The following is a 14,328-nucleotide window of genomic DNA, read 5'->3' as shown; positions in this document are numbered from 1 at the left end:
TGTATATCCTTTGTATATTTTAGCATATTTTATCTTTAAAACAAATTTGGCACAATATGTCAATGCATTTCTGAGAAGTTGAACAGTTATTTAAAAAAAAAAAAAAAGCCAAGCATATACCTAACTGTAAGACTCAGTTTCATGTCATTATTATCTGACTACTGAAAAAAAAAGACTGAATTACAATAACCCATCTCAGCAAATTTTTCCAATTCAAATGAGAAGGACTCCAATTTATAAATCTCTTTAGAAAGGGCAATATTAACACAGTGCACATCAGAACATCCAATTAATACAATTAACAACAAACCATAATATTGCTATATAAATTAACCTATTTATTATAGGCTAGGGATGTCTCAAATAGTAGAACTTCTACTGGTCTTTCAATTCCTTCAGCCTTCTGATTGCAGACTTGACTGTGCTGGCAGAAGTGGTGGTCTAGATGCCGACACCACCAGCCACTGTTTTCATACAGGGACCACAGTGCTAGATCCCCACAGCCTGTCTCTTCATCTTGGTTTTGCCACCAAAGGAGCAAGTGTACTTGGCATGCTGGCTGATTTCAATTTTCTTCGCCATTTTCTGGAAGAAGGCACTGTAGCAGGTCCCATATTTACCTACGATTCCAACCTTCTTAGTGCATTTAGCCATGAGGCCATGACTGCCTGAGCCTGGAGAGCTCACATTACATATTCTAAGAAAGAACTTGCATCAATAACATAGAAATAACCCTCCTAATTTAATAATAATAATAATAATAATAATAATAATAATAATAATAATTGTGGTGAGCCACTTCTGCCGTTTCTGCAGATTATGGTCGCCATTACAAGATGACGCTGGCTCCGCTGTGGTCTGTGACAAACAACTCCTTATCTGGGAGAGTTGGCACATGATTTTTCACCACCCTGTACACCACCCTGTGAGAAAGCTCCACGCGGCAGCTTTGCATTGGGGCTTGGGATGCTTTATTAAGGCTGGGAGGGGCATCCGGGAGAGAGAAGAAGAAATATCAAGGGCCTGAATAAACTGCTGAAAGAAGATTCCTGAGTTGCGTCTTCCTTGCGGGCAAGGGGTCGCGACAAATAATAATAATAATAATAATACAAACAGCCTTAATTAAAAATAGGCAAAAGGACTTTTACACTTCCCAATGGAAGAATACCCCAGTGGTCAGTAAGCAAATCAACATACACTCAATATTACTATTCGTAAGGGAAATATGAATTAAAACAAAAGTGATGTGCCACTACAAACCCACTAGAATAAATTAATTTTAAAAGACTGACAAAACCAAATGTTAGTGAAGATATGAAGCAACTAGAATTCTCACATATTATTGGTGCAAATGTTAAATAACACAACCATTTTGGGAAAATATCTTAATTTCCTTTAATATAGAACAAACACCTAAACAATGACAAAATATTTTAATCCTAGATCAAAAGAAATTAAATCATATGCCCCAAAAGAATATTTGAACAAGAGTATTAACATTATTTTAACTTATAATAGCTCAAGTACACCAAGCCTCAAATTTAAAAAAGAAAAAAAAATCAAGATAACAATAGTAATTATTTTATAAGTGTTTGTGAATTAAATGAACTAATATATACAGTATATAATATGATATATTTATAAAACAGTGCAAATTAAATAAATCTAACAATAGTTCCTGCCAAAACCTAAGTACTCATTACTCAAAACTTTGGTATAGGCTTAGAAACAAATTGTGGTAAATTCATATATATTAGTCTTAAAAATTAATTTGAAAAAAAGGAGCCAGATACAAAATAAAACATGATGTATGGTTCTATTTATATGAATCTGTAACAGGATAAAACAATGTCTGGTGATCAAAATCAGAACAATGATTATGTCTGAAGATGGTTCAGGAATGGGAACTTCTTTAGGAAGGGGCTTGAGAAACTGGTCTATAGCTTGTAGTCATTGTCTAAATTTATTTTTCTGCAAGTACATCAACCTTGAATTTAAAAAAGAAAAAATAAAGATAACAATAGTAATTATTTTATAAGTATTTGTGAATTAAATGAACTAATATATATGGTATATATATATTACATATATATGTATATATATATGTGTATATATATGTGTATATATATTAGCTCATTTATATATATATATATATATATATATATATATATATATATATATATATAACAATGCCAATTAAATGAACTTAAAAATAGTGCCTGCCAAATCCTAAGTACTCATTACTTAAAACTTTGGTATCGGCTTAGAAAGTACTATTATAGGACAAAGAAAATGTGGTGGATGTGTACCACATGGGTACTGCATATGTACCACATATGTGTCACATTTGTATGGCTGAATATGCAATACTATTCAGCCATAACAAAGATAAAATTCTGTCATTTAAGATGTGGATCGACCTGGAGGTCGTTTTGAAATAAGTTAGGTGCAGAAAGACAAGTACTATATAATCTCACTTGTATCTGGAATCTAAAAAATTTGACCTCATAGTTGTTGAGAGTAGGCTGGTGGTAATCACCTGGTAGAGTGGGAGAAAGGGAAGGATGGGGAATGGTTGTGCACTAGGTATAAGTTGCATTTAGAAGCAAGAAGTTCCATTTTGCTTTTGTATGGTAGAGTGACAACAGGTGACAATAATGTACTATGTATTTCAGAAAGCCAGAAGAAACGATTTTGAATGTTTTTACCATACAGAAATTATAAGTGATTGAGGAGATAGATATGTTTAATGTGATTTAAACATTGCACAATGTGTGCATGTATGAAAGCATCACAAGGTACCTTTTAATATGAGCAATTTTTGTGTTTTTACGTATCAGTTAAAAATAAATTCAGGCTGGGGGTGGTGGTGCACACCTTTAATCCCAGGGGCTAGGGAGGCTGAGGCAGGAAGATCGCGAATTCAAAGCCAGCCTCAGCAAAAGCGAGGCGCTAAGCAACTCAATGAGACCCTGTCTCTAAATAAAATACAAAATAGTGTTGGAGATGTGGCTCAGTGGTCCAGTGCCCAGGAGTTCAATCCCTGGTGCCCAAAACAAAACACAAATTTAGTTTAAATTTTTTAAAAATACTATTATAGTTTATGCTGTTATTTCTAATGCTCCATTCATGTAAGGTTCTACTATGTGGCTGTACACAAATATTTAAGCAATGGGATATATTTCAGAATGTAGAAATAATACCTCATGGCATAGCAACATTCCTGGTATTATTTGATTCTGCTGTTTAAAAGGCATTGCAGCTGTTTCTACTCAAGAAACCTCTTGATATTCCCCAAATCCCCCATCTGTGGTTTCCCCACCAGCTGACTTCTAGATGGCTTCAAGTTTTCCTTTCCATTCAATTATCCAGAATTTTAAATACAAGTAATTAATCCCTTGATCAAATGGTATAGAATTAGACTGCTTTGATTATTCTCTCCCCTCAAGGGATCTTAAGCTTCCACAGAATATAACACTAACAGCACATTTAAACAGAACATAAGGTGGTTTAGAAAATGGTCTTGTGGTAATATCCTCAAAATCCATAGCCCAAAGCACTCATCAGATGAAATTAAAAAAAAATGATGTTTGCCTGAATTTTGCAGGGAATTGCTTCATCTCCCCAGTGCATAAGTGCCAACCTTTTATCTAAACGGTGGGGTGAAAACACCAGAGAATTATCTTCTTCAAGTGACAAATAGATACCAAACATGAGAGTGGTGATGATACTGAATACCAGGGGATTAAAAGGAATTTTGCTCCTTTGCCTCAGGAAGAAAACATTCACTGACAGATGCCAAAGAGTGAAAAGTAAATGGTAAAATTGCAGAGTTGAAGATGGCTTGCTTTTAACCCATCTTTGACAGTGAGTCGGCCTCAGCCTAACATCATGTCTTGGGTCTGAATCTGTTTTCATAAACGTTTCAAAGTCAAAACATCCTACCCATAGTCCAAAGCACAAAGTACCATTTCTAGGTCAGTGCTTATAAAGTAGACAGCAGCTCAGAATAAAAATCACAGGAGGTTAAAAGGCCAAAATAATTTATTAAATAGGCAAAAATAAAGCCATATTCTCTAATTTGCTCTGGTATAAAAATTCCGCCTTCTTTGAAAACTAAATGTAATAAAATGTTCACCAGTTGGCTGGCAGTAGCCTCATTACCCCAAATCCACATAATTGCTATGTGTGATCAAGCAAAGCTGAACAACAGCTGGCCCAGAGATTAGTCTGTGCTCCTGTTTTAGACAGAAGTTTGCACAGTGCCCGAGCAATTTTTTTTCTCCACTGCCTGTAATATGGGCTTTCTATACACTATGGTCCCAGACTTTTTGAAGCTGGACACCATATCAGATAAACTGTTTTACAAAAGACTTCATTGAAAGACAAGCTAGGTAGGCTTTCCACCACTGGGACTTTACACTTGAAATTATTATTATTTTTTTAAGAAAAGATTTAGTTAAAAAAAATTTTTTTTCCCTAATAGATCATAAAGTTGAATAAAATGCTTTGTTTCTTAATTTTTCCCTGGAACTACTTTTGGAGGGCAAACTCCCAGTGAGAATGTTAGGTATATAAGAATAAAAAGAACTGATTCTCAAGAAAACCAGGTTTAGAAATATTATCTGGGAGGTGATTACTGTGTCCTAAAAATGAAATTAGTTTCCCAAAGCAATCCAACTTTCAAAAAATTTGTCAATAGCTGGGTGTGGCGGTGCATACCTGTAATCCCAGTGACTTGGGAGGCTGAGGCAGGAGGCTCACAGGTTCAAGGTAAGCCAGGCAACTGGGTGAGACACTGTCTTAAAATTTAAAAATAAAGAGGAATGAGAATGACCTCAGTGGTAAAGCATCCCTGGGTTCAAACCCCAGCATTTAAAAAAAAAAGTTAGTACTTTTTAAAAAAAATTAACTAAAACATGTTCTTTTTGGGGTTTGAGATTGTTTTTGAGTTTAATTTGCTGGTAAGTTATTTTTTCACACATAAAATAATTTCAGACAACAACTTTTTGTCATTCAGTGAAAGCAGCTCTACAAAATTGGCTCATCCCAAATTCCCAAATATCCCTGTAAACCCAGAGGCTGATTTCAAGAAAAATCAACCTCCTATCTCCAAATATCCACCCATTCAAACATTCATAAAAAACCAAAATAAATAAATTACAAATCAGCCTTTCCAACTTTTATGAAGCCAATTACAGGAATGCCCAATATTTGAGAGCATATACTTATAGTGGAAGAACTATTTAGGCAACGCAAGAAACAACAACAATTTCTATTAAACAAATACCACTAAAGAATTTTGTTCTAGGCCTTTCCAAAGTCCAAATCAAAGAAGAAAGTTTTTTTTTTTTAAAATACAACCAAGTTGTATGCATAATCCAACACCAAACAGCTTTGAATATGTAGATAATATTCAGTATTTCAGCAATTGGGATAGATAATTCTTTTTGTTGTTTGCCAAATATGAGTTAAGTATTAAACAAATTTGTAAATGGGATATATCTGTTATCTCTGAACAATTCTAACTCCACAGATTAGAAATACCAGCATGATGAAAATTTACTTTAAAATGTATTTCAATAATTACCTAATCCCTAGAAGTACAACGTGATAGGATGAGATGTGCCTCATTGTATTTCTACCTTTTTAAAAAATTTGTTTATTGTTAATTATAAAAACTACATAACTGCAGTTCAAAAACTGGATATGAGGAGAAAAACAAACACATTCATAATTATTTATTTCAATTCAATCACTGCATTTTATATTTCAAGGAAAAGAAAATATATATATATATATTTTTTTCTTGAAGAGCAGGTAAGGAGAGTCCTGACTTGTGTTTGTCTGCTCATGTCCTTCTCATTTGCTGCTGATGAAGCCACTATTCTGTCTGACATCTTTTGTTAAATTATCCCCACCTGCTGGCACCTCAGGAAATTGCCCCCCCAAAGCCTGTAAAGGCAAGGTAACACCGTGTTGCTTTCACAGCTAGTAGATTAGTTTTAACTGTAGACATTCTTACTTGATTGCTGGTAACACATTCACACCAGCCATTACTGAAACCCCAGAGACTTCATTTCATCTTCATTGATGTTTAGTATTTCGTAATCTTCCCTGTGCAAAATTTGTAGACCTGCTTCTGTTGCTTTCGAGTACTCAGCATTTTGCCTTTTTACCTACCTTAGAATTCAAAGTCTTTGAAAGAAAGAAAAGTATGTACTTTTTCTAAACATATATTTAATAAGTAATAATATAAGTAATAAGTAATCTTGATTTTCTAAACACATATTTAATAAGTAAAATTGGTGCCCTCCTCCCAAATTTGAAAAACCTAGAGAAAGCACCAAATCCAAGTTTCAATTATTATGACCTTTTCATTTCATTTCATTTATTCATTTATTTTTCAAGCTAGAGTCTCACTGTGCTACCCAGGCTAGCCTGGAACTCAAGACCCTCCTGCATCAACCTTCTGAGTAGCTGGAAATATAGCCTCTTCAGAGGTGAATATTCTTTATTCTCTGTGTCTTGGTTTTCTCACACATGAAGGGAACCATCAAACTGGATCTACCAGCACACTACAAATACACCTCGCCTCTTATATAGTCTTTCTCCTGCTTTTTGGTTTCTCTTTAGTTTTGCTCCTCGCACAGCAGTTTGAATGCCTCTGTCGCTCCACTAACCTCTCTTGCCAGAATGACTGGCCACTCCTTGCTAAATCCGATAAACACCATTCAACCCTTATTTAATGTGATCACTTGGAAACAATCTACACTGGGACTTCTCTGGGTTTCACAGGGCAATACTCTCCTGGTTTTCTTCTTTTTTTGCTGGCACTCTCTTCTTCATGTCTTTTAAGTCTCCTTCTGCCAGGTGTTTCTTAGAGTTATTTCTTGGGTTTTCTGACCTCACCCTCCAACCCTGGAACTTTATACACCTTTCTGGGAAATATTTACTTCCTTCTCTTTGCATACTGATGGTTTCCAAATCTGAATTTCTAGTCCAGTTTTCCTTCTTGAGTTATAGATAATTTTGCTTAAGTCTTTCATAAATAAATCAAATCTACCACACCCCAAATGGAACATGCTATCTCCTCTTGAAAATGTCCTCCATATGCCTCATCTCAATGAACAGTTTCAATATCCATTCCTTTCCCACACCATCCCATTCAATCAATGATTAAATCAATTTTGTTTCCCAATCCTATCTCCATCCATCCAGTATTTTCTGTCCTCACAGCTACTTTCTTGTTATGGTACCATCCTCTTTTGCCTGAATTTTTGTTCTCAGGCTTGATCCCTCTAATCCATCCCCAAACTGTTAACAGGGCATTTTTTTAAAAAAAAATATGACTATATCACTGCCAAGTTTAAGATTCTTTTAAGTTTTATTCCACACTTAGGATAAAGCCTAAAACCTTTAACACAGTTTTCAAAGTCCAAGTTACCTTCCAGTCTTTTTTTTTTTTTTTTTTTTTTTTTAAAGAGAGAGAGAGAATTTCTTTAATATTTATTGTTCTAGTTTTCGGGGACACAACATCTTTGTATGGTGCTGAGGATCGAACCCGGGCCGCACGCACGCCAGACGGGCGCGATACCGCTTGAGCCACATCCCCAGCCCTACCTTCCAGTCTTAACTTACCATTTCTTCCAGCTCATTCTGTGTTCCCACCAAACTGTGATGGGACTTTCTGCAGTTGGACTATTCTTTGTAAACTCCAGTAGTTTTCACATGCTGCCCCTGTTTCCAGAGTACACTTACCTTCAATGTATCACCATTCATTTGCTTACCTCCTCTATATTTTTGAGTTTCAACTTAGATGTTTCATTGTTTAGGGGAAATACTTTTCAAAAATCTACCACTATAATTCCTCCTGTGGCTACTCTCCCGTCTCCTCCTCTAGTCCTGAATCGCTTAACAATGGGAGATTTATTCCAAGAAAGGAATTCTTAGACACTTTCTCCTTCTGTGAACACCATAGCATGTACCTACACAAACATAGATGGAATAACCTATTATACCACCTAGGGTATATGGTATAACCTATTGCTAATAGGCTACAAACCTGTACAGCTTTTTACTGTAATTAATATTGTAGGCAATTGTAACATAACACAATAATATTTGTGTATTTAAATGTATATAAGGTATAGTGAAAATACTAGGCAATAGAAATTATTTATTTATTTATTTATTTATTTATTTATTTATTTATTTTTTATTTTTTTTGCCATATTTTCTTCAGATCCTTTATTCTTTTTTAAAGAAATCAAATATTGCACATATGATTGAAACTTTTACATTTGCAGTGGCAACTAGGGTATTTTTCTTTACGACTATCATGAGGACTCAGCATAAATTTCTAAGAACTCATAGCATTAGATAAGGAAGACTTTTGAGGGAAAGGGAAAACTCACAAGGCAGCAAAATAGAGATGCATGAAGTCCTCCAATATTTATATTATCACTTGTAAATACACGAAAGGACCAGGGTATCTGCAGAATGTGGACATAGTGTAGATTTCTTTTTTTTTTAATTTTTTATTATTGGCTGTTCAAAACATTACATAGTTCTTGATATATCATATTTCACACTTTGATTCAAGTGGGTTATGAGCTCCCATTTTTACCCCATATACAGATTGCAGAATCACATCAGTTACACATCCATTGATTTACATATTGCCATACTAGTGTCTGTTGTGTTCTGCTGCCTTTCCTATCCTCTACTATCCACCCTCCCCTCCCCTCCCCTCCCCTCTTCTCTCTCTGCCCCCTCTACTGACATTCATTAATTTTTAAATATTGATGGACCTTTATTTTATTCACTTATTTGTATGTGGTGCTGAGAATCGAACCCAGTGACTCTCACATGCTAGGCAAGACTCTACCCCTGAACCACAACTCCAGCCCCACAATAAGAATTCTTTAGCTCCATTTTAATCTTATGGGATCACCATTATATATGTGGTCTGTCATTGACTGAAATGTCTTTGCAGTGCGTAACTGTGTTCTGATCCCTGCCATAGCATTGCTTATGTTCTTCACTAGGTTGTAAACTCCTTAAGGGAAAGAACAAAGACTACATATTTTTAACTGTTAAGCTTCAAGCATAGTACCTGCTATATAAATGGTACACATTAAACAGTTTTCTCTAGTTGAGCTAAATTGCAAAATAAACTTTAAGTTAATTATAAGTAATAACAACATTCCACGATGCATATCATAAAGAATTACTGTTTTGGGAATGATTTTCTTGAAGACCTTTCTTTTTCTTATATACGCTGGAAAATGATGGCTTACAAAGACATGTCTCATGTAGAATTCTTAATAAGAATTTTCAAATCAAGCTAAAAGTAACATACGCTCATTTAGGAAAGTAAAAACAATTCAAAGATGTATACATAAGTCAACTTTTCCACTTGTATCTCATCTTTAGATGCACTATTTTGAAGCCTTAGCTACAGTGTGATCTGTGTCCTTCCCCAACATTCACTATGTACATACAAAACATTGTAAAACTATAAATGCTGAACTCAAGGCCAACATCTTTCTAAATGGAGAAAAATGGAAAGCATTCCCTCTAAAAACTGGAACAAGACAAGGATGCCTCAACATTGCCCTTGAAACTGCAGCCAGAGCAATTAGAATAAAGAAATTAAAGGGATCCAAATGAAAAAGGAATTCAAACCATCCCTATTTGCAGACCTCATGATTCTATATTTAGAAGACCCCAAAACTCCACTATAAAACTTTAGAGCTCATAAATGAATTCAGCAAAGTAGCAGGATATAAAGTTAACACTCATAAATCAATTGTGTTCCTATACGTCAGTGATAAATCAACTGAAATAGAAATTAGGGAAACTACCCCACTCACAGAAAAAAAAAATTTGGGAATCAATCTAACAAAAGAGACAAAAGACCTCTACAATGAAAACTACAGAATACTAAAAAAATAAGTTGAAGAAGTTGAAGAAGACCTGAGAAGATGCAAAGATCTCCCATGTTCTTGGATAGATAGAATTAACATTGTCAAAATGACCATACTTCCAAAAGGGCTATACAGATTTATTGTAATTCCTATTAAAATATCAATGACATTCTTCATAGAAATAGAAAAAGCAGTCATGAAATTTATTTGGAAAAATAAAAGACATAGAATAGACAAAGCAATCATTAGCAAGAAAAGTGAAGCAGAGGTATTATAATATCAGACCTTAAATTATACTACAGAGCCATAGTAACAAAAATGCCATGGTATTGGCACCAAAACAGACATGTAGACCTATAGTACAGAGTAGAAAATACAGAGACAAACCCACATAAACATAGTTATCTCATACTAGATAAAGGAGAAAAGACAGCCTTCAACAAATGGTGCTGGGTAAACTGGAAATCCATACATAGCAAAAGGAAATTAGACACTTATCTCTCACCTTGCACAAAACTCAACTCAAAGTGGATCAAAGACCTAGGCATTAGACCAGAGACTGGGCACCTATTAAAAAAACAAGTAGGCCCACATCTACACCATATCGTCTTAGGAACTGACTTCCTTAACAAGGCACCTAAAGTGCGAGAAGTAAAATAAAAACATCAACAAATGGATTGAATCAAATTTAAATGCTTCTTTACAGCATGGAAAATAATCAATAATGTGAAGAGAGAGCCTATAGAATGGGAGAAAATCTATACCACCTGAACATCAGATAGAGCATTAATCTTCAGAATAAAAAAAAATTCAAAAAAACTAAAAACAAATAACCCAATAGATAAATGGGCAAAGGAACTGAGCAGGTACTTCACAGAAGAAGAAATATGATCAGTCAACAAATATATGAAAACATGTTTAACATGTCTAGCAGTTAAGGAAAAGCAAAATAAAACTACACTGAGATTCCATCTCACTCCAGTCAGAATTATCAAGAATAAAAGTAACAGTGAGTGCTGGTGAGAATGTGGGAAAAAAGGTACACTCATACATTGCTGGTAGGATTGTAAATAAGTGCAACCAGTCTGGAAAGCAGTAAAACTTTGGAATAGAACCATCACTTGACCCAGCTATCCCACTCCTCAGTTTATACCCAAAGGACTTAAATCAGCATACTACAGTGACATTGCCACATCAATGTTTGTAGTAGCTCAATTCACAACATCTAAATTATGGAATCAGCCTAGACACCCTTCAATAGATGAATGGATAAAGAAAACTTGGTATATACACACAATGGAATATTACTCAGTCTTAAAGAAGAATGAAATAATAGCATTTGCCTGTAAGTGGATGGAGCTGGACAATATCATGCTAAGTGAAATAAACTAATCCCAAAGAACCAAAGCCTGAATGTTTTCTCTGATATGCAGATGTTAAATCACAATAAGGGAGCAGGTAAGGAAGATTAAAAGTACTTTGGATTAGACAAAGGGGAATGAAGGGAAGGGAGGGGGAATGAGAATAGAAAAGATAGTTGAATGAATCAGACATTACTTGCCTATGTGCATATATAAATACAGGACCAATGCAATTCTATATCATGTACAACCAGAAGAATGGGATATACATTATATTATATTATACAGTATATTACATATATTCCTTATATGTATAATATGTTAAGATACATTCTACTGTCATGTATAACTAGTAAGAACAAATAAAAAATTCATCGAAAAAGGGGGATGATTTTTATCTTTCTTCCTGTTTTTAACCACACTAGCAGCAGTTTATATCTTTCCCTGACTTATTTTTCAACTTAATACATATTTTTGAATGGTATTATAAAATATTGAAGTAATGATGGATTTTATTTAACAATTTCCCAATTAACATTCAAATTAGAATTCCAATTTTTGCCATGATGACCCACACTGTAATTGCTATATGTTATCTATTAACATGTAGGTTTCCAAAAGTGGGCATACTTGGTATGTTAAATTTTGATAGATCTTTCTACCTTACCAAAAGAAAAGACACAGGATTTTAGTTCCAGCAACTATTTTTAGGATGTCCCTTGCATCATGATCACTAAATGTTTTCCACTCTCTAATTAGGCCTGATATGGGGGAGAGGGGTAGAAAATGTATCTCATCTCTTTAATTTTCACTTCCCTGACATCTGGTTTTGGTTTAGATTTCTTTTATAACGTATTTATTGGTCAGTTGGACTTTCTCTTCTGTGAATTGCCTGTTGTTAATCCTTTTCTTATTTTTGTATAAAATTGTTTGGGATTTAAAAAGTAATTTTGTGGGAGCCTTGGGTATGTTTGGAATGCTACTAACCCTTCGTTTTTCACAGGTGTCACAGATATTTTTCTCAAATCTGTTGCCTACCTTTGGAGTTTGATTATGGCCTCATTTGCCATGTAAACTTTTCATTTTCATGTGGTCAAATTGCATAGAGCTCAAATTCCCTGTTCTGCTTGGGGAGATTGTCCCACCCTAAAGTTATTTAGTTGGTAGAGTGCTTACCTCACATACACAAGGCCCTGAGTTCAATCCTCATTACCACAAACAAACTCAAATCAGTTAATAATTTATTTTTGCATGTTTTATAAGTTGGATATTTAACTTTTTCCCTCCAGAGAGGTAATTATGAAAGCACCATCTATGTATTAAGTAAAACGTCTTTTCCCATTAAGCTGACATATAATATCTTATTATGTTGATATTCCCATGTATTCTTACATCTCTTTCAAAACTCCGTCTCTGTTCAACCCAGCTATTTCTTTATTTCTAGCTAATACCATGCTATATTTGTTGCAGTGTAGTAGCTGAATGCTTTCTCTAAAATGCAGATGTTAAATCACAATCAGGGGGCAGATAGGGGAGATTAGAAGTACTTTGGGTTAGACAAAGAGGAATGAAGGGAAGGGAGGGGGAATGAAAATAGGAAAGATAGTAGAATGAATCAGACATAACTTTCCTATGTGCATATATAAATACAGGACCAATGTAATTCTGTTTGCCTATCCAATGTCTTGGTCTTCCTTCCTTCCTTCCTTCCTTCCTTCCTTCCTTCCTTCCTTCCTTCCTTCCTTCTTTCCTTCCTTCCTTCCTTCCTTCCTTCCTTCCTTCCTTCCTTCCTTCCTTCCTTCTTTCCTTCCTTCCTTCCTTCCTTCCTTCTTTCCTTCCTTCCTTCCTTCCTTCCTTCCTTCTTTTAACCAACAGAACTCTAATTTTACCTGGGCTAGCAGTGAGTTCTGGGTATAAAATTATATTTTCTTTCCTTTCAATTCAGATAGATATAGGCAAGTGACAGAGATTTAGTCAATGAAATGCAAATGGAAAATGTTAGGTGGAACATATAGAGTTCTTTAAAGTGGGGACATATTGCTGAGGAAATCCCCTTTAGTCCTATGCTCTCATCAGGGTGGGGCTAGCATTATCAGCTTTGGATCATCTACTTTGCAAATCTTTTAGGTGAGATAGCAGATCTCTAAATTAACTCCCCAAAATTGCCTAACAATTTCTGAGATAATATGATATTGATTTTTTTTAATTGTGAACAAACACATAATATAAAATTTACAATTTTAGCCAGTTTGAAAGTGTATATTTTAATAGTTGAAGTAAGTTTTAATATCTAGAAAAACAAATATATTTTCCATTATTCTCCTATTTCATACATTTCTCAATGATTTCAGGAAATTTTTGCTTCCATAGCCTTCACAATGATCCTAGCTCCAAAAATCTGTGTAGCTAGCCGGCTGAGGGCTGTGAGATGTGATTGTGAAATTTTAGACTATGCAGGTTAGCTGCTCCTGGTGGTGATTGACCATTTCATTCTGGGTCATGGGGCTGAGAGAGAATCCTGTAAATACTTGGTCAGTTGTTTACACCTGTTTCATCTCTGTTCCCAGGAAATATGTCAGAGAGAACACTGAGTTTGTGAGGTCTCACTTTCCAACTCCACAGATGTGCCTTGAGACCAGGGTGAGACTGAGCCTGTCTCCAAGTGCATTAAAATTTTAAGTGGATATTGCTGGTATATAATAAATCTATTGATTTTTGTTTAATTATGTAGCTTTTATTCATCCAACTGACCAAACTGTCAAAATTCTAGTAGTTTATGTTTGTAAGAAGTGCTTGTGTTTATAGCACTTATAGTGCCATCTGCCAATAGATGTACATTTACTTTTTTCCTTTCTTATGTGAATTATTATAGTTTTGGTCTTCTTGTTTTAGCTATAATTAACCAAAACTGTATTGAAAAAAGAGTGGCAATGAGGTTATTCTTGATTTATTCTTGTTTTAACATTGTGTTTTTAACATGTTGGGATTTGGTAAATACATAATTTAAAACAATTTTTTTGGAGGAGTAAACAGGT

The 14,328-nt window shown here is 34.7% G+C and overlaps 1 pseudogene; it reads right to left on the bottom strand.

Annotated features, from left to right (window-relative positions):
* Positions 1–375: 375 nt before the first annotated feature.
* Positions 376–654, bottom strand: LOC124100585 (large ribosomal subunit protein eL43-like; annotated as a pseudogene).
* Positions 655–14,328: the final 13,674 nt, after the last annotated feature.

Source organism: Marmota monax, unplaced genomic scaffold (assembly GCF_021218885.2).
Source record: "Marmota monax isolate L192 unplaced genomic scaffold, Marmota_monax_Labrador192_F-V1.1 WCK01_AAM20220418_F8-fsc00130, whole genome shotgun sequence".
Classification (NCBI taxonomy): Eukaryota; Metazoa; Chordata; class Mammalia; order Rodentia; family Sciuridae; genus Marmota; species Marmota monax.
This window is presented reverse-complemented; position numbering and strand designations above follow the sequence as displayed.